An 18,887-nucleotide genomic window follows, 5' to 3' on the forward strand; every position below is an offset into this window, starting at 1 on the left:
CTCCTTACTGGTTTGAGATTTTGTAGTGGCTTTGGCATGTACAGCATTGTTTTTCGTAAAACGTTTCAGCGAAACGAAAACAAGGCTGCCTATAATTACACAATGGGTTTTTGTCAGAGTTTTCATAGCCAATGAAGAGTGGGAAATGGATATACAGGACATACACTGACCAGAGTAAATGTATTGTTTTGCCAAAAAATGCTTACAATTTGTAATTCCAGGAAAATTAATATATTTCACTAACAGTTGATGCTAGCTATGTAAATGCCAAAAGCCTAGCTATTTTGCGGATGAAAAGTTACATTGATGTGATGTCAAAATGGTTTCCTTCTAATCAAGTACGAAATTTTGGACACCTCGAGAACTCACTAGGAAAACAAATAAGATCACGCTTTATGAACAAAATTTGAAAATAAAAAAATTGAAAAAATAATACAGGACAAATGTTATTTTTTTGTGTAATGGCTTGTCTAAACGTCAGAAATAAATTAGATTAGAACGACATGTGATGCGCCACTGAATGATGTTCGGAATCATGTACAACAAATGATGTGCTACAGCTGTTTGTCTAATCTGTTTTTTACTTTTGGACAAATCATAACAAAAAACATTTGACCAATTTATTTTTCTTTATATAACGATATAAATTATACATAACATGGAAAACAGTCTAACGTCTATGCATGGAATTTGTATATTGCGAAGACCTGTTACGATGTATACGAGTCGCTTACAGATGTTCTTGAAAATAATATAAACATCTCTTTACTGAATCACTGCACATTACTGAGATAATAATACTGAACAGGACAATGGTAGACACGTGAGCTAGATAAAGATACGCACAATCAAAGAACCAGCGACATTTATGGTAATCAATGACTAAATATTTCAGCAAATTTCGCCACATATCTCATAAGAAGCGTTTACTCCTACAGTGAATAAATCAAGTTTCTTCTGCGGCAAAGAAGATGTAAAAACATACCGCTTCAATGTCAAAGAAAATTAATAAATTCATATTTGGGTTTTAAACTCCGCCTTCTGAAAAACAATATATTATTTTTCGATGTACTCAAATATGTTTCTACACTTATTTATAATATTCTATGGGCTTCGATTTTATTCTGTAAAAGCAAGTTCATAGTTGTTTTATTGTTTTAAGTTCAAAATGGTTCAAATGGCTCTAAGCACTATGGGACTCAACATCTGAGGTTATGAGTCCCCTAGACTTAGAACTACTTAAACCTAACTAACCTAAGGACATCACACACATCCATGCCCGAGGCAGGATTCGAACCTGCGACGTAGCGGTCGCGAGGTTCCAGACAGAAGCTCCTAGAGCCGCTCGGCCACACCGGCCGACTTTTGAAATATTTTTAGCCTGCTGCTGATCACGCAGTTGCAGCGGCAAGACGAGGTAAGTTGTCCGTTGCGTACAGGAGCATTGCTGAATAGTTGCAAGAAGTTGTTAGAGAATATTTTAAAACTCGCAGTCAGATACTTGACAAGAGATTTCTTTAGGATTTGTAGGATTTCTGAACGTGTTTTAGCAGAACGATCAATAGTTACAAATATTTTGTTCTCAATTACAATTCTAGTATTGTCAGACATGGAACGTCTCCGATTTCTGAACGTGTTTTAGCAGAACGATCAATAGTTACAAATATAGACGAATTTGAAAAATAATTAGGAATCATGCAATCTTCCAGTAGACTCCTACCAGGCACAAAATGTGCTGACGTAATGCACTATTCCTGCTGCACTATGACCTTGTACGTAGCGCTTAAAAAACATGCCGTAGTGTCACAGGCGGCATCCGATCAACACCTCTGGAGATGCTGCACTGTCTTGATGGAACAGCACCCCTATACAAATGAGGCAGCAGGTCCAAAGCCATGACATTTTCAGCTCAAACCCTTTTCGGTCACCAGCCAGCACAGCTAAGACTCAAATGAAGAAAGAGTTTCCTGTGAACAAATGAATGCTCGTAGGATCAGTTAAGCAAGCGTTAAGCGGAGTGACTTGCCTGGAGCCAGCACTCTATTATCTGGCTGTCGGATGAAATTACTTTTATTGCTCGTGTGGAAATTCGTTAAATGTAGAATTAGAGTGGTGCAGGTAGACTTATTTTTATGCCTATTTATCGTTTGACAGCATGTGTCCTGCAACGTTGTCGGAGGAATTTATTTGCCGGGCTATTAATTTCTAATTTTTTATAGTAATAGTTGTCTATGTGCTGCACTTAAGTTTCTCGTTGTGTTGTGCATCTTTACTGTACTCTCTTCCGTTGTAATTACATATACTGTTTCCAACATCTTTTTATACTTTACTCCCACAACTTATCAGATGACTTTTATACAAAAACGTTCTTTGAGAAAACACTTATGCCGCCGTACTTGTCAAGAAGCGGTGTGTTTTGTCACCTCTCACTTGTTCCTCATTCTGTTTCTGTCCAGCGCGGACTAATTTTGATTGCTTCGCGAAACATTTGTTGTGTGTCTGTGTGCCTTGGAAGAACGTGTGTGTGTGTGTGTGTGTGTGTGTGTGTGTGTGTGTGTGAGAGAGAGAGGGGGGGGGGATTCTGAAGCAGATGTTTTTGAATAATAAAAAAAAATTAATTTTCGATAAGGTCTTATGGGACCAAACTGCTGAGGTCATCGGTCCCTAAGCTTACACATTACTTAAACTAACTTAACGCTAAGGACAACACATACACCCATGCCCGAGGAAGGACACGAACCTCGGACGGGGAGAGCCACGCAAACTGTGTCAAGGAATTTTGAATAATAAAGGATGGTTGATAGACACTGTCAGAAAAGAAAATTAGTACACCAACAGATGGAATAGAGGCGTAACAACCAGAGCGCCATCTGTGTCCAACCTTTAATAGGGAAAGTCACAGCCAGAGTGCTCAGTCCGGTGCAAAGGTGTGAAGCAAGCAAGCAAGCAACCATTCCACAGAGGCGCAGCTTGCTTCCTGCAGCCAGCTGAGCGAGTTTGAAAGTGGTCAAATTGTGGACTTCGATAGGCGGAATGGTCCTTTGCGAGAACTGAGACAGCAGTCAGAGGTGCTGCGTCAATTGTGCTACGATGCTTATATCAGTGGTCAAGTGAACATTCTCACATTCGCGGACAGGTTTCTGTATGTGTCCCAAGTTGAAACCATTATTATAACATCTACTAGCCCCCAGACGGCATATCCCTGATGGTCGTATGTTCTTTAGGAGGTGGCCTATTGAGGTTCAAATGGCTCTGAGCACTATGGGACTTAACTTCTGAGGTCATCAGTCCCCTAGAACTTAGAACTACTTAAACCTAACTAACCTAAGGACATCACACACATCCATGCCCGAGGCATGATTCGAATCTGCGACCATAGCGGTCGCACGGTTGCAGATTGTAGCGCCTAGAACCACTCGGCCACCCCGGCCGGCGGCCTATTGAGGGTCTGCAACCATTATGTGCTAGACATATTGCGACTATGCCTGGAATTTTGAGCCGAAATGCGATTTCTAGCGCTTTTTTTCAGCTTTTTAATTTACGAAGGATGCAGCTGGATTACACATTGCCGAATGTTAGTGGAATTCAGGAGTCTGGGCGATCTTATTGATTTCAATGACCAGGAACCAGACGAAATTACAGGAGTAATTTCGGAAATAATCGTTTTAGACATCACTTTGTCGTTGGATTAAAACATGCGGCTGAGGACATAAAAAAGGCATTACGATGGAACACTTTGAGCAGCAGAGAACCAAACGATAAAAGATATGTACCGTCATGCTAAGAGGTCGACAGCAAATGGAAAAACTAACAAGAAGAGGTCATAGCGACTGGAGAAAATCGGTAAACACAAAGAGGGCAGAATAACATGGAAAGGCAGAAGAGATGAGCAAAGTGATGAAGAAATTTTGGAGGGACGGAAAGTAACAAACGTACTGGGAACTGACTGAGACAAAGACCCGAACAGAAGAAGTAGAACTTGCGAGGGAGGACTACGTAGGCTGTAGCGAAATTCGAAATAGTACATCGCGCATGGGTGCAGAAATGGAACCAAACGAGGCGAGGGACGAGAAAGATATTGTGGAAGTAGAAATTGAGAGGGGAGAAAGAGCTGTGCCATATAGGGTAAAAGTTGAAGAGATGTTCCATAAGGAATTGCCAAAGGATGACAAGCAAAGTTATCTGATCCCACTCAGTCAGTGGCAGACGATTTGACTGCTGTCATATAGATTTTGACGAAAGATGGACGTATAAAGTGGTGTGAAGATTACAGAAACAAGAGAAGAAGTAAAGCGTGATGATTATCGAAGTATCTTTAGTCAGCATTTTGAAAGTTTTGCCGAAAATCTATGAAGTTATGAATGAGCAGCACCACAAAGTGGAAGATCGGTTTAGAAAAAATGAGAGAGAATGGTCGAGTGATTTGAAGAGATATTTACGCAAAGGACAGATATACTTAGGGTATCTGAGTGAAGAAATTATGTACAGCTTGAAGAGCAGGAACAACAATTTCGAAAATGTGACCCCCTGTCTTAGATATGCCAAGGTTTTATGTGATTAATACGGCCAAAGGTTGACATCTGTTTATCTATAATTTTGCTGTAAGAAGATGCATCTTGCTGAAGGTTGCCGTTGTTTAACGATCATTTTGTCAGAATAAATAAAATTAATTGTAATTTGTATCTCATTTAATAGTAAAAAGTTATACCGTTCATTATTTTCGAGAATACTCTTGCATATTTAATCACCACCACCTAGTGTTCAATTTGCTAACCTTGAACGTCAACTCACGATTTAAATAAGCACAAAAACGGCCGCCAGCAGTAATTTTCTCTGTGAAAGTGTCGTTAGTATTTATAAATTTTCTGTACTGTGTGTGTGGTATGATACTTGAAGCCTTATTTTTCAGATTGTTTCCCTCCTCGTGAACATTTTGTTGTTGTGCATTAGTAAGTGGCATTCAGTGTTCCTTGTAAAGTGATCCTTTTTCTCCTGTGTTCTCTGTGGTAGTCATATGTTGGTGTTCCTGCAACTCTGTTGTGGCCGGCAATTCACCCTCGGTTTCCAAAGTCAGATTCGGTTAACAACCACAACTGAGGATCAACCAGTGTTATACGTCATACGGTTTATTGTAACCGATTATGGAACAGTGGCCTCGGAAACTAGTCATGCTGATGAAATACCATTTACAATTGAAGCGCATTTCTTAATCTTGTCGGTATCCTTGATTTGTTCTTTCCTAATACGCTTTTTTTTATTTTGTTGCTTAGTTTGATTACTGTTTCTGTGTTGCAACAATTCTCTCTGGCTCTCTGGTGTACTGTGTTTAGTTCTAGTGATAAGTTCATTTTGTCCAGCGGAGTTAACTCTGTGAAGTATGTATGTGAAACTAGAGTGTTTGTTTGTCAGTGGTGGACTGGACTGGTTACGCAAGATTGTACTTGTGGATTTAGGTCTCCTATACTATCCCGAATTATGTTTGCTGTTGATTCCATGTAAGGTGATTTCTAAGAAATTTAGTTCCATGTCTGCTTATGTTTCAATCGCGAATTTTATTATCTGTATATCACTGCATAGCTGTTGTTTCATACCGGCGTATATTTCATCTAGCAAAAAAAGACGCGGTATGAGAAGTTCTCGTTGGATTCTTGCAGTGGAGATATCGAATGACATCATGAAGTAGAGCTTTTGTTTAATTAACTCTTCAATTTATTAATATTTCTGTAATCTCATAGTAAGTGTAGAAAAAAAATGTTCAAATGTGTATGAAATCTTATGGGACTTAACCGCTAAGGTCATCAGTCCCTAAGCTTACACTGTGGTGTCACCGCCAGACACCACATACACACTGCTTAACCTAAATTATTCTAAGGACAAACACACACGCCCATGCCCGAGGGAGGACTCGAACCTCCGCCGGGGCCAGCTGCACAGTCCATGACTGCAGCGCCTACCGCTCGGCTAATCTAGGGCGGCATCAAGTATAGAAGTATGTTAAAGGTCTTAGCAGATCGCCTGCACATAAACAGGTATTGTCAAGTTATCAGTTGGCAGTTTTGCTGTTGACACTACCACGTGGTCTTTCGGAGTCACACGAAGGGGCATTAGTAAAGACGGTAACACTTTGATGTGCTGGGTGAGGTGGCTATTTCTCACAGAAAACTGACCTCGGTACTGACAATGTGCATTTCTGCACACAAATATTTTCTGCGTGGCGCTGAGGACAGCTGAGTGCGCACACTACGATGGGTATTACAAGCTTTTTCTAACAGCATAAACTGTTTCCACGTGTTCACGCAACCGTATCGTGTAGAATAGGCAGTGAATTTTTTATGACGGAAAACTACAGTTTTGTGAATGCTGATATTCACAATGACGTTATTTCGTGATTCTAAATTGTGATGCTGCAATTACAGTGTGGGCAAGAGGTTTCTTCACTCGGCTTTGCATTTGCTAGTCTCCAGTTCTGTTTAGCTTTCTCATACGCTGACAGCCTATTGAGTGCGTGATTGAGTTCCGCGCTGTGACAACACTTCCAAAACACGCAGATGAGTCAAAGCGTATGTAGTGTCTCTTAGGCGATTTTTACTGACAGTGCGTGTGCAATGCATATAAAAAACGTGAATAAAATAAAACAAACAAGACTTAAAAGGCATTTGTGAAGAACTGTACAATTAATATTTACGAAAAACCGTAACTTCGTAGCCATGTAACGTAAATACTCTGATGAGAAAAAGACCTTATCGCTGATAATTAATATCGCAGTAAAAATATATTGAAATATTTATAACTTTGTGTAACTATATATAAGACGGACAAAACAAATCTATCTTCTTCAGCTTCCTTTGTTATATGGAGATTGTGTGTAGCGCTTAACGCTTGCAGATACTGTTTTCTCTTCTAGACGATGTTAAGGTGTGTATGTGAATTATTGCTCAAAATACATGGATAAAAATAGCCCATGTTATTATTTCACGATAATGCAAGCACTTCATCTTAATGTTTCACTTGAAGAGAGAGATTAATTAGCATTTTTCAGCTACTACGACGCCCATAAGACGCTATCGCTGGCTAGCAACAATTGGCCGCCATTACGCGGCATATTTAAATATTAAGTTATTTTGCAATTTTCATTCATAGCAGAGGCTACTAAATCATTTCAAATACTTATTTAATTTGATTTTGAGTTTTTCAGTCATTCAGATTTGAGGGAAGGTCATATTTTCGGCGATACCATTTGGGGTAGACACGTATATTCTCTCCTGGACTTTCTTTCCTGAAATTGTAAACTTGTAGGGAGCCTGGCGCTCATCTAAAATGAAATCAAACATTTATTTGACCTCCTACAAAGTGTTCAGCTTATAATGGTCTTACCTACGCAATGAAAATAATTAATGTTAAATTCTCATCGTACGTAGTTTAAAGTAAGGAATCGTTATACGTAGTTTGGAGAGTTTACGTCGATGTTTCCTCCATTCACCATAGCAGAGAGGAGAGTTCAATCGCAGTTCATTTAAGAGCCCCCAGTCATTTGTCTGCCGTTTATTAGATTTCGTCCGCGCGGCTCCCTCCGTCGAAGGTTCGAGTCTTCCCTCGGGAATGGGTGTGTGTGTTGCCCTTAGCGTAAGTTATTTTAAGTTAGATTTAGTAGATCGTAAGCTTAGGGACCGATGACCTCAGCAGTTTGGTCCCATAAGACCTTACCACAAATTTAATTTTTTATTAGATTTCGTCTAACGTTAACTCTGTCTCTCCTTCGAGCAATGACTCGGTCGGTTGCAGTTCTTCGAATCGCGTCTACGAAAACTGTAAAGTGGGAGCATGATTTACAAAGCACAGCTGTTCAATCTTCGCAATATCACCACTTGCCTGTTGAAAAGTGAGAAGTGAATACACAACGTCGTTTTGTCAATGTGTCGCGTGGGCTTTTCAAGAATCGCAAAATTTGTCCCTTAGTTATTAATGGGACAATAAAAGGCCACAAGTATGTACACTTCTTGAGAGATACGTTGTCACACACAGTAATTTGAAGGCAGGCCGTTGTATATGATGCAGCTTGTGCGGTACCAACATGACAGTTATCCCTCCCATTCCTCACATTTTCTTCACAGAACATTAGGGGATTGTTGGATCGGTCGTTCAGTTAACACAAAATAGCTTGCACGCCCACCTCTGTACTTTTATCCGGGAGTAAACACTAGAGCTTTAAAATGAAATATTGAAGACTCTTGAGGACATGGAATGGGGTAAAATTTAAGACGGTGCTGAGATAAGTCCAGATGATATTCAATGAGCAGTGCTGCGTTTAATACATTGGGGCAGATGGTTGTGGGACTTCTTCCCTGGCTCCAGGGCAGTGGTTTGGAACGCTGCTACCTCGTTACTATTTCATCACTTTCCATAGCTGTTCATACGTTAAGACGGAGTAACGTAAAATTAATATGTTCCTGACGAGTATTCGACCGCAGTGAGCAGCTGTAGCGTCGGCCAGGTCGACGTCAGTGGACGCAGCTGGGCACGAAGCGCGAACAGCACTCTTATCCATTGGCCGCTACTCTGTTCAACATCGCAGTCACACACCGTCCACCCCAATGAGTAGCCGCAGCTGTGGCGTCACTTCTCAGTCGGCTCTGTGCCTCAGTGTTCCGTTTGGTCTCGTGACTTCCTTCCATCCGCCAGCCAGTTTATAGAGTGCTAGCTCCAGGCAAGTCACTCTGGTTAATGCTTGCTTAACTGGTCCTACGAGCATCTCATTTGTTCACAGAAAACTCTTTCTTCATTTGAGTCTCAGCTGTGCTGGCTGTGACCGGAAAGGGTTTGAGCTGAAAATGTTACGGCTTTGGACCTGCCTCTCGTCCGTGCTACCTCATTTGTATAGGGGTGCTGTTCCAGCAAGATAGTGCAGCTTCTCCAGAGATGTTGATCGGATGCCGCCTGGGACACTACGGCATGTTTCTTTAAGTGCTACGAGCAAGGTCCTAGTGTGGCAGGACTAGTACAACATTATGTCAGCACATTGGTGCTTGGTAGAAGCCTACTGGAAGACTGCATGACTTCAATACTCGGGCAGTCCCTGGAAAGGTACACCGGCTACTGCATTCGTAACTCGATGAAAGTTTGTGAATGTGTTCTTGCACTAAACTTGCCAGTGCAGACGTGGCACACGTGGTAGGTTGTCATCTTCGAGGAAAAGAGTGACCTTGCAGTTTGTTTCGGCTTTGATGTAGAACTGATTCCTCTAGAATGAAATATTACTGCTGAGGTAACGGCTACACAAACAATGTAACAAAACATATGAAACATACTAATCAAGCAATCATTTATCTGCCACCAATGTTGTTCGATTATGCATACCCACTGTCACAGGACAAAAAAAGCTGAACTACACTTACTATTTGTGAAATTTTAGTTCATGCAAGAGTCAAGCGTCCATTTTCTCTATAGAATATATGATTTATAGGGGACAGTCAAACGAAAATGAGACAAGTGGAAAAAAATAAGTAAATTGTTTACTATTTCAAAAGTAATGGCCATAACTGTTAATACATTTATCCCACTGAGGCAAGCGGGCCAATGCCTTCGTGGAAGTAAGTTTGCGGTTGCAGCGTAGTCGAAATAATGTGGGAGAGTCCACAAACTGACAAGACTCTGCAAAAGTCTCCCTGAGAAACCTTTACACATCCTCCATACAGTCCCATCCCCCCCCCCCCCCCCCATGCAGTTTCCATACTTTCGGAGGCCTGAATAAAGACATTCGTGACCATCGACTTGCTTCGGACGTAGAGGCGCACACCTGGGTGCAATCATGGTTTATTCGGCAACCGCTAACATTTTTGCGTGAACGCACCGACCACCTTGTCGCGCAGTGGGATAAATGTATTAACAATTTACTTACTTTTTCCTTGTGTCTCGCTTTCATTTGACTGCCCCTTATGCGACACAATAGCATTAAGAACTAAATAAAAAATATTCAAATATTGTAACTTATATCTAAATAATAGAGCCGGTCACCTAGTTTAATTAATTAGGAATTATTGTCATTTGTCGTTCGCTGGACGAAGTGCCACGATAATGTTATCCAATTTTCCTGAAATTTGCTCTTACAGTCATTTCATACAAGAGTGCTTAAGATTTATTTTCATATCTCTTTCACTTCACGAACAGTTACGAGCACTTGTAGTACATTATTAGAACGTTCAATTTATTTGCCCGCATCTCGTGGTCGTGCGGTAGCGTTCTCGCTTCCCACGCCCGGGTTCCCGGGTTCGATTCCCGGCGGGGTCAGGGATTTTCTCTGTCTCGTGATGGCTGGGTGTTGTGTGATGTCCTTAGGTTAGTTAGGTTTAAGTGGTTCTAAGTTCTAGGCGACTGATGACCATAGATGTTAAGTCCCATAGTGTTCAGAGCCATTTGAACCAATTTATTTGCGAATGTTATTGCGAATGTGGACTTCGCGAGCTCGTAACAGATATCCTTTGTGAGCAAGTGAACCAAAGACGCTATGCTGAATTAAAACTTTTGTATTCCACGCTATTAACTGTCGCAGTTTGTGACCGAAAAAGCTAGTGAAACTAAATTTCATTTGACCTCGTAGTTACTTCTAGTGTTCATTTCGTCTGCTGAAGACTTTCTAGGAAAGATACGATCTGTATATAATAGTGGAAATAAATCAGTATCTAACAGATATTTTGAATGCATGATTTAAATTATCACTTCATTACTTACGTTGAATTAATTAATAACGCACTTTGCTGAATGAGATGTTTTTTGAAGAGTCATCAGCACCACTGAATGAAAGTCTATAAAAGAGCCTCTGGCTATTAAAGTTTGAGTTCGCTTGATGATGATGATTGGTTTGTGGGGCGCTCAAACCGCGCGTTATCAGCGCCCGTACAAATTCTCAACCTTTGCTCAGTCCAATCTCGTCACTTTCACGAATGATGATGAAATGATGACGACAACACAAACACCCAGTCATCTCGACGCAGGTGAAAATCCCTGACCCCGCCGGGAATCGAACCCAGAACCCCGTGCTCGGGAAGTGAGAACGCGACCGCGAGACCACGAGCTGCGGACGCGAGTTCGCTTGAATGCCTTCTGCTCTGACGAACTACTAAAATTGTGGTATGTAGTACAACGTTTCGTTATCTGCTGTCTTTTTATTACGATAACACGACGCAATTCAGAACCAGTTTATTTACATTTCATTCAAAGTTTTAGCAAACACGAGTAACGCTAGATGGCCAGAAACTTGGACGTATACATTACAAACTATAAAAACTGATGTACTTCTTTCGCTCATAGTCTAATTTAGATTAACTGAGTTCGACATAAAGTTGGAAAGCCCAGTCACGGACGAAGGTCGCTGTTTAAAATACGAAAAAAATCGTGTAAAATAAAATGGATAATCCTTTTCGTGAACGAAATTAGAAAATGTGCTTCGACTTCATCGAGATTTGAATTATATTTATAATGTACTGAAGGGCTGCCCACCAAATTTCTATTTAGGAAATTACAGGAAAAATAATCGTATTATTTTCCGCTTTACTTCTTGTAGCCTTATAGTTTACGAAAGAATTGCTTCATTATGTTACAGACATATGAGAAAATAATACGAGCTGTATTTGACAAAATAGATGTTTGTTTTTGATTACAGATGGTGGCTGAAAGAGATACTTGCGATCCTGTGGATTACGTTCAGTGATGAAGGGAGGGATGCAAAGCATTACTTGCACACAAGGGTAGCACCATGAGCGTGAAAAGACACATCGGTCGAAGTATCACACATTCTACATCTACAACACTACCGAACATCGACAGAGAGACAATTAGGGACAAATGGGTGCAGCTGTGAGAGTTGGATCTATGCCCTTTCATTATTGTTGGGATGGGGGGGGGGGGGGGGGGGAGGGTTTATTAGCCTTTCAAAAGGAGTAATATATATTGGAGCCAAGTTCAGGATGGTGAGAGCACAAGAGATTTTGTCTTCCCTGAGAACTGTCCCTTGACATATGCAAGATATTGCTGACTGAGAAGTGAGATCTTGCCATAGTTAAAGAAAGCTGTTTACCAGTAAGTGTGTTCGACGAGCGATTTTAGGACTGACAATTATCGCTAAATATTTTATCTGACTTTCACATCGACTAATATTGTAGACTTCGATGTAAGGTGGTTCTTCTTCTTCTTCTTCTTCTTCTTCTTCTTCTTGTTCCTCTTCCGCTTGTGCCTTTGTCCCTCAGTTTGCGCAGGGTCAGCATGGTTACAACGGATTTGGCATGGTTAATTTAAAGGGGTGGCTGGATGCCCTTCCTGTCGCCACCCCATACCCCCCAGGATCGAATCAGAGAACCCAGCTGTTTGCGTCTAGTGTAAACCATGAAATAGTGTGAACGTGTTTTAAATATCTGCGAGTCGTGTAACTGAGGCGAGATGTGGGGACCACCCCAGTATTCACCTAGTGGGATGTGGAAAACCGCCGGCACACCAGCCCATGTCGTTTATCCTCAGGGTGGAGTCGATCTGGGGCCAGCACGCCTACCCGAGTCCAGGAAGCAGCGTACTAGCGCTCTCAGCTACCCTGGCGGGTAGAGTTCGATGTCATTTATGAGCTGAGAAACAATGTACTCCACGCAACGAAGTTTCCCGACGTTTCAAAAAGGAGTGAAAATATTCTTACAGAGTTACATGAAAAACTGTCTGAGGTGGATACATCTCCTCTGAACTAAACAAAGTGACAACTGTGATGGATCAAGGGGCGGACATAAAGGAAGCTCTTCAACACCACAAACGTCTGCTATCCGCAGTGCACTGTAAAAACACAGCGTTGAGGCACACACTGGATAACAAGTTCCTCGGTGAAGAATTATCTGATATTTATGATTCTATCCACGTAGAGCGTAGAACTGGAGGATTTACGTATAAAACGCTGTGGTCTGGTGGCAAAATTAGAAAAAAACATTACATCGAGATGTTGAAACGAGATGGAGTAGTGTCCACATGATGTTGGATTCACCTCATTCATAGAAAAATGGAACTGAGAATTTCCTGTTAAAAAAATAGCGAGCAAGAATTGGTATCTTTATACAAGCCTGACGTAATAGGGGGCGGGGGGGGGGGGGGGAGTAATTAAATTCGTTCAACCTTCCAAAGAGGCCACAAATAACCTGGAGGGTGGAACAGAACCGACCCTGCCTTTTATGGTGCCGTGAGCATTTAGTTTAATAGATACATGCCACAGTGAAGATGGCAATGTAGTAGTTAAGTTGGCTGAGTGAAGAGAAGACAACAAGCACTCCCTCTTCGGGCTACGAGTGGCCTACCGGGACCATCCGACAGCCGTGTCATCCTCAGGGGAGGATGCGGATAGGAGGGGCGTGGGGTCAGCACACCGCTCTCTCAGTCGTTATGGTGGTACGCTTGACCGAAGCCGCTACTAATCGGTCGAGTAGCTCCTCAATTGGCATCACGAGGCTGAGTGCACCCCGAAAAATGGCAACAGTGCAAGGCGGCCAGGATGGTCACCCATCCAAGTGCCGACCACGCCCGACAGCGCTTAACTTCGGTGATCTCATGGGAACCGGTGTATCCACTGCGGCAAGGCCGTTGCCACGAGTGAAGCGAAGAAGGAAAATATTTATCAAATTTTTCGTCAGAAGATAAACAGTATAATCTTAAAAGAAGAGTAAGAAAATCCCATTCCTTCTCCCGTAAAGAAGTTCCGAAACTGGCGTTCATCAGCTTCTAAACGCAAAGATGAACATGCGAAATATTTGAACATGTGCGCCCCAGGAAAAAACATCAAGAACGGTTTGTCGTGGTGCAGGGACAATGCCTTTGCCTTCCCCAAACTCTTTAAAGCGACGAAAGAAATCCTCTGCTTTCGCTCTATTAGAACTGGAAACGAAAGAAATTATAGCAGGACAGGCTTAATTGTACTCGAGAAGTGCTGCAGCATCGACCCAGAACGTGTCCATTACATTTTGTTAACTCATAACAATAAGAACGACAAGAAAATTATTTTATGAAGACAATCACTTCGTACAAGATGGAACACAAAAAATCTGGCGTTAATGGCCTTCACTTGTATGATATAAATGTAATATAAAGGTTTGTATTCAGAAGTTTTGTGTTAACAATAGATTCTTTAATTCCAGATACACAGACGTCATTTACTGTGCTACGTTATCTTCAAGCTCTATTTCATTAACTGATTCCAATTGATCATTCATTACTCCAGCAGTTTTAATCTTATTTTTCGTTTAAGTATAAAAATGTCATTTCTTCCATTAAACAGACATAAAATGGCTTAAAAAATATAGTTTGAGTATGGTAAAGGAAAGTTTCTTTTCTGGCACATTCTCATAGAGCAAATCGTGTGACCATTATTTCCTGCTTTTGAGATGTTTCTGGACAAGACAACATGAAAATTCTAAGTTCAACATAAACACATCAAAAATAGTTTTGCATCACCCCAGTTCCCAGAACTCCTGAAGACATACGTTGACTGTGGATACCGTATCACAGACACAGTCCCTTGACTGTTTAGAGATGTCACTAAACCCGCCCAAAGAAGTAAACAACCATGCATGAGCAGCGCCTATTAGACGGAGGGGGTCCGACAGCCGATCAGTTACGGTCACTCCAACAGGAAGGAGGTACACCGCTCGTGTTATCTGTAGTTCAACCATGCCTAGATGACCAATACCGCTGTTCGATCCCGTCCGCATTGTTACGTTGTGCCAGAAAGAGCTCTCAACAAGCGAAGTGTCTAGGCGTCTCGGAGTGAACCAAAGTGGTGATGTTCTGACCTGGAGGAGATCCAGAGAGACAGGAACTGTTGATGACATGCCTCGATCGAGCCGCCTAAGAACTACTAATGCAGTGGATGACCGCTACCTACTGCTTATGGCTAGGAGGAAGCCTGACAGCAACGCCACCATGTTGAATAATGCTTTTGGTGCAGCCACAGGACGTCGTGTTACGACTCAAACTGTGTGCAATAGGTTACATGATGCGCAACTTCACTCCTGACGTCCATGGTGAGGTCCATCTTTGCAACCACGACACCATGCAACGCGGTACAGATGGGCCCAACAACATGCTAAACGAACCGCTCAGGATTGGCATCACGTTCTCTTCACCGATGAGTGTCGCATATGCCTTCAACTAGACAATCGTCGGAGACGTGTTTGGAGGCAACCCGATCAGGCTAAACGCCTTAGACACATTGTCCAGCGAGTGCAGCAATGTGGAAGTTCCCTGATGTTTTGGGGTGGCATTATGGCCAATGTACACCACTGGTGCTCACGGAAAGCGCCGTAACGGCTGTACGATACGTGAATGCCATCCTCCGACCGATAGTGCAACCTTATCGGCAGCCTATTGGCGAGGCATTCATCTTCATGGATGACAATTCGCGCCCGCATCGTGCCCATCTTGTAAATGACTTCCTTCAGGATAACGACATCGATCGACTAGAGTGGCCAGCATGTTCTCCTGACATGAACCCAATCGAACATGCCTGGGAGAGATTGGAAAGGGCTGTTTATGGACGACGTGACCCACCTATCACTCTGAGGGATCTACGCCGAATTGCCGTTGACGAGTGGGACAATCTGGACCAACAGTGCCCTGATGAATTTGTGGATAGTATGCCACGATGAATACAGGCATGCATCAACGCAATAGGACGTTATGCTGGGTATCAGAGGTACCGGTGTGTACAGCGATCTGGACCACCACCTCTGAAGGTCTCGCTGTATGGTGGTACAACATGCAATGTGTGGTTTTCATGAGCAATAAAAAGGGCGGAAATGATGTTTATGTTGACCTCTATTCCAATTTTGTGCACAGGTGCCGGAGCTCTCGGAGCCGAGGTGATGCAAAACTTTTTTTATATGTGTATTACGAAGATGAAATGATGAATTCGTCAAATGTGTACACACCGAACGTGCTGTTTTCATCGCAGGTCTCCGACTGCCAAACTTGGCCTATTTCCCTTTAGCTGCGAGTATGACCGAGTCGCCTCGCTCGTGAGCGCTTGTACTTGAGCCACGAGTTACCCGCTGCCTCATTCCAGAGCAGCTGTTATGCTCATGAGCAACAAGCGAGTCTGGTGCACGAACTGACCGACTCTACTATATGATCACTTTATGTTTTTGACTGTTGATTGGCATACAGCAGAATTCTATCTGCTGAGATGATACCATGTAAGAATTATTAACAGGCCTTTGCAGTGAATTAACACATCATTTCCATTAATAGAAACTGAAAAAGAGACCATCCCTTATGCGGCTAACTGCATGAAAGGTAACTTTCTTTTAAATTTCTCTCTAAAGTTATGCAACTTTCCTTGCTGAAATTGGTCCATTTGGGCAAAAAAATCGTATTGAACATCAGTGCATAAGCAGTTTCCCGTACGAGGCGACGTCATTGGCATATCAACAAACACGACTGGTCGGCTTACCTGAAGATTAGTTGATCGAAAAGATCAGCCACGCCGTAGATAAAGTAGCGCAACCAGAAAGTTCTGAAAATAGCTTTCGCTAAACTGGGTTTGATGTCCTTCTGCTTCGCTGCGGCACGTTCTTCACCCCAAGCTCTAAAACAAGATTAATAATCAATAAAGGCCGATTAAAATACGAATGGTGTTTATCATTAAGTGACCACAGGTACGTGCGTAGTAGCTAAACCTACTTCTGCAGTCTGTCTCCCAGTTTATCCGTTGCGTCCTGGTCGAGCCTGTCGAACAGATCGTCTTCTGTCAGGTTTCCTTTCCATACCAGATCCCGCATCCACCTGAGACACAAGATTTCCGTTTAATGGAAACATCGGGTGGAATAAGTTCTTACGTCTACAGAAACAACCAAATATTACAACCTTATACTCTGCTTGGTATGCCGTATCACTCGAGAATGTCTAAAAGTCAGTCTCATTTTGCGTTTGAAGTTCTCGGCTGTACATCCAAGAACACAGACATATCATTCTACTCTTTTGTAATCATATGGCCGGCCGAAGTGGCCGCGCGGTTCTGGCGCTGCAGTCTGGAATCGCGAGACCGCTACGGTCGCAGGTTCGAATCCTGCCTCGGGCATGGATGTGTGTGATGTCCTTAGGTTAGTTAGGTTTAAGTAGTTCTAAGTTCTAGGGGACTAATGACCTCAGCAGTTGAGTCACATAGTGCTCAGAGCCATTTTTTTGTAATCATTTTTTTGTAATCATATGCTCCCAGACACCTGCGTTTTGCAAGTAGTTAGTATTCAGATGTCAAAGCAGGAAGCATGTGAAGGTACTGACCCAGCAGGAAATGAAGTTCGTTGAAAATGTCAGTTTTAGCCCACCTCTATAGAAGCAGAAAGTACTGCATAATAAGTGTAAAGCAAAACATAAGGACTTGCGAATATTCATGTTTACACAGCGTTCCGCTTGTTCTATAACATTGTGAGAATTCTGCTGTATCCAATACGGCTGCATTAGAGAAATTAAATAGCATTTAAAATAGCTTGCCATAGCTATATTTGTTTCACACTATTTTCGATTGGCCCAGACACTTCCTGCCGGATATTCTACAATTGTTACTATTTAAAGTGGTTTCTACCTACAGTGTAATCTATTATAGCAGTAATGGATGTATTCGTCTGCTTATGTTCAGTGTATAATAAACACAGATAAAGGTATCATCCCTACTACATAATGATGTAGTAACAGCTTCCATGCAGTATGTATCCGACAGTCTGTTGCATTCATCTAGGTTCACGGCGAATTGCCAGTCTCTGCACCAAGTGTTGATCCTCTGAGATATTCTTCGTTTCACTAGCCATCTGGAGCTTAAGCCGTCCTGCACACAACAGCATTGTACGCGCGAAGGGCTTCCCATTAGACTATTATACACCTATCTCTCTTCCGATAGGTCATGGATCGACAGTTGTTACTGTATCTGTATGGAGCAGGGATTCATGTATTTGTAGTCTTATTTTATATGCAATCCATTTCGCTGTTACATTGAACCACACTCATGCCCCGAGATGAGACGTATAATGATGACTACTCGGCCTCCACATGATCACCTGGTATCCAGATGAACCTGAACACAACACTGAAGCAGACTGCGCACAAAATATTAACAATAAATACAATTCTGCGTGTAATTACCATCACAAAAGCTACTTCCAGATAAGCAACGAACTACTATATCTTTTTTTTTTTAACGACGACAGTTCCGTCATTGCCTGCATATGACATACGCATCTTAAATCTCACAATTGCAGTCTCGGCTTTAAGCTTATCTGAAACGGTTTAACGTGGAATAAAGCATCTTGATCTTTCAGCTGTACACGTCCAACTCTATTTCTCAACCGGCTTCACTTACTAGAAGTCCACAGCTCGTGATCTAGTGGCTAACATTGCTGCCTCTGGATCACGGCGTCCCGGATTCGATTCCGGCCAGGTTGGGGATTTTCTCTTCTCGGGGACTGGGTGTTTGTGTTGTCTTCATCATTTCATCATTATCATTCGTGACAGTGGCTAGATTGGACTGTGTTAAAAAGTGGAATGTGAAGAAATTGGGACTTTGTACAGGCGCTGATGACTGGGCAGTTGAGCGCCCCACTAACCAAACAACAACCACCACCACCAATTAGAAGCAAGTCAATGGAGGAAGAGCTGTGCAGTGAAAAATGGAAACGACTTTAACATGAAATTGGATACGATCACATGTTCCATGTAAATAAATGTAACGATGAAATGCATACAAAAATGCATGACTTCGATGCGGTTCATACATAGTCCTACCTGTACGAATCGCACTGAAGTCAGTTTTATTGTCTGTATGCACTTCATCGTGACATATAGTTATGTAGAACGTATGATTGTATCCTGCTTGATGTCAA

General features: G+C 42.1%; 1 pseudogene; it reads right to left on the reverse strand.

Moving 5' to 3' along the window:
- Positions 1–13,489: 13,489 nt before the first annotated feature.
- Positions 13,490–13,607, reverse strand: LOC126459624 (5S ribosomal RNA; annotated as a pseudogene).
- Positions 13,608–18,887: the final 5,280 nt, after the last annotated feature.

Source organism: Schistocerca serialis, chromosome 2, assembly GCF_023864345.2.
Source record: "Schistocerca serialis cubense isolate TAMUIC-IGC-003099 chromosome 2, iqSchSeri2.2, whole genome shotgun sequence".
Lineage (NCBI taxonomy): Eukaryota > Metazoa > Arthropoda > Insecta > Orthoptera > Acrididae > Schistocerca > Schistocerca serialis.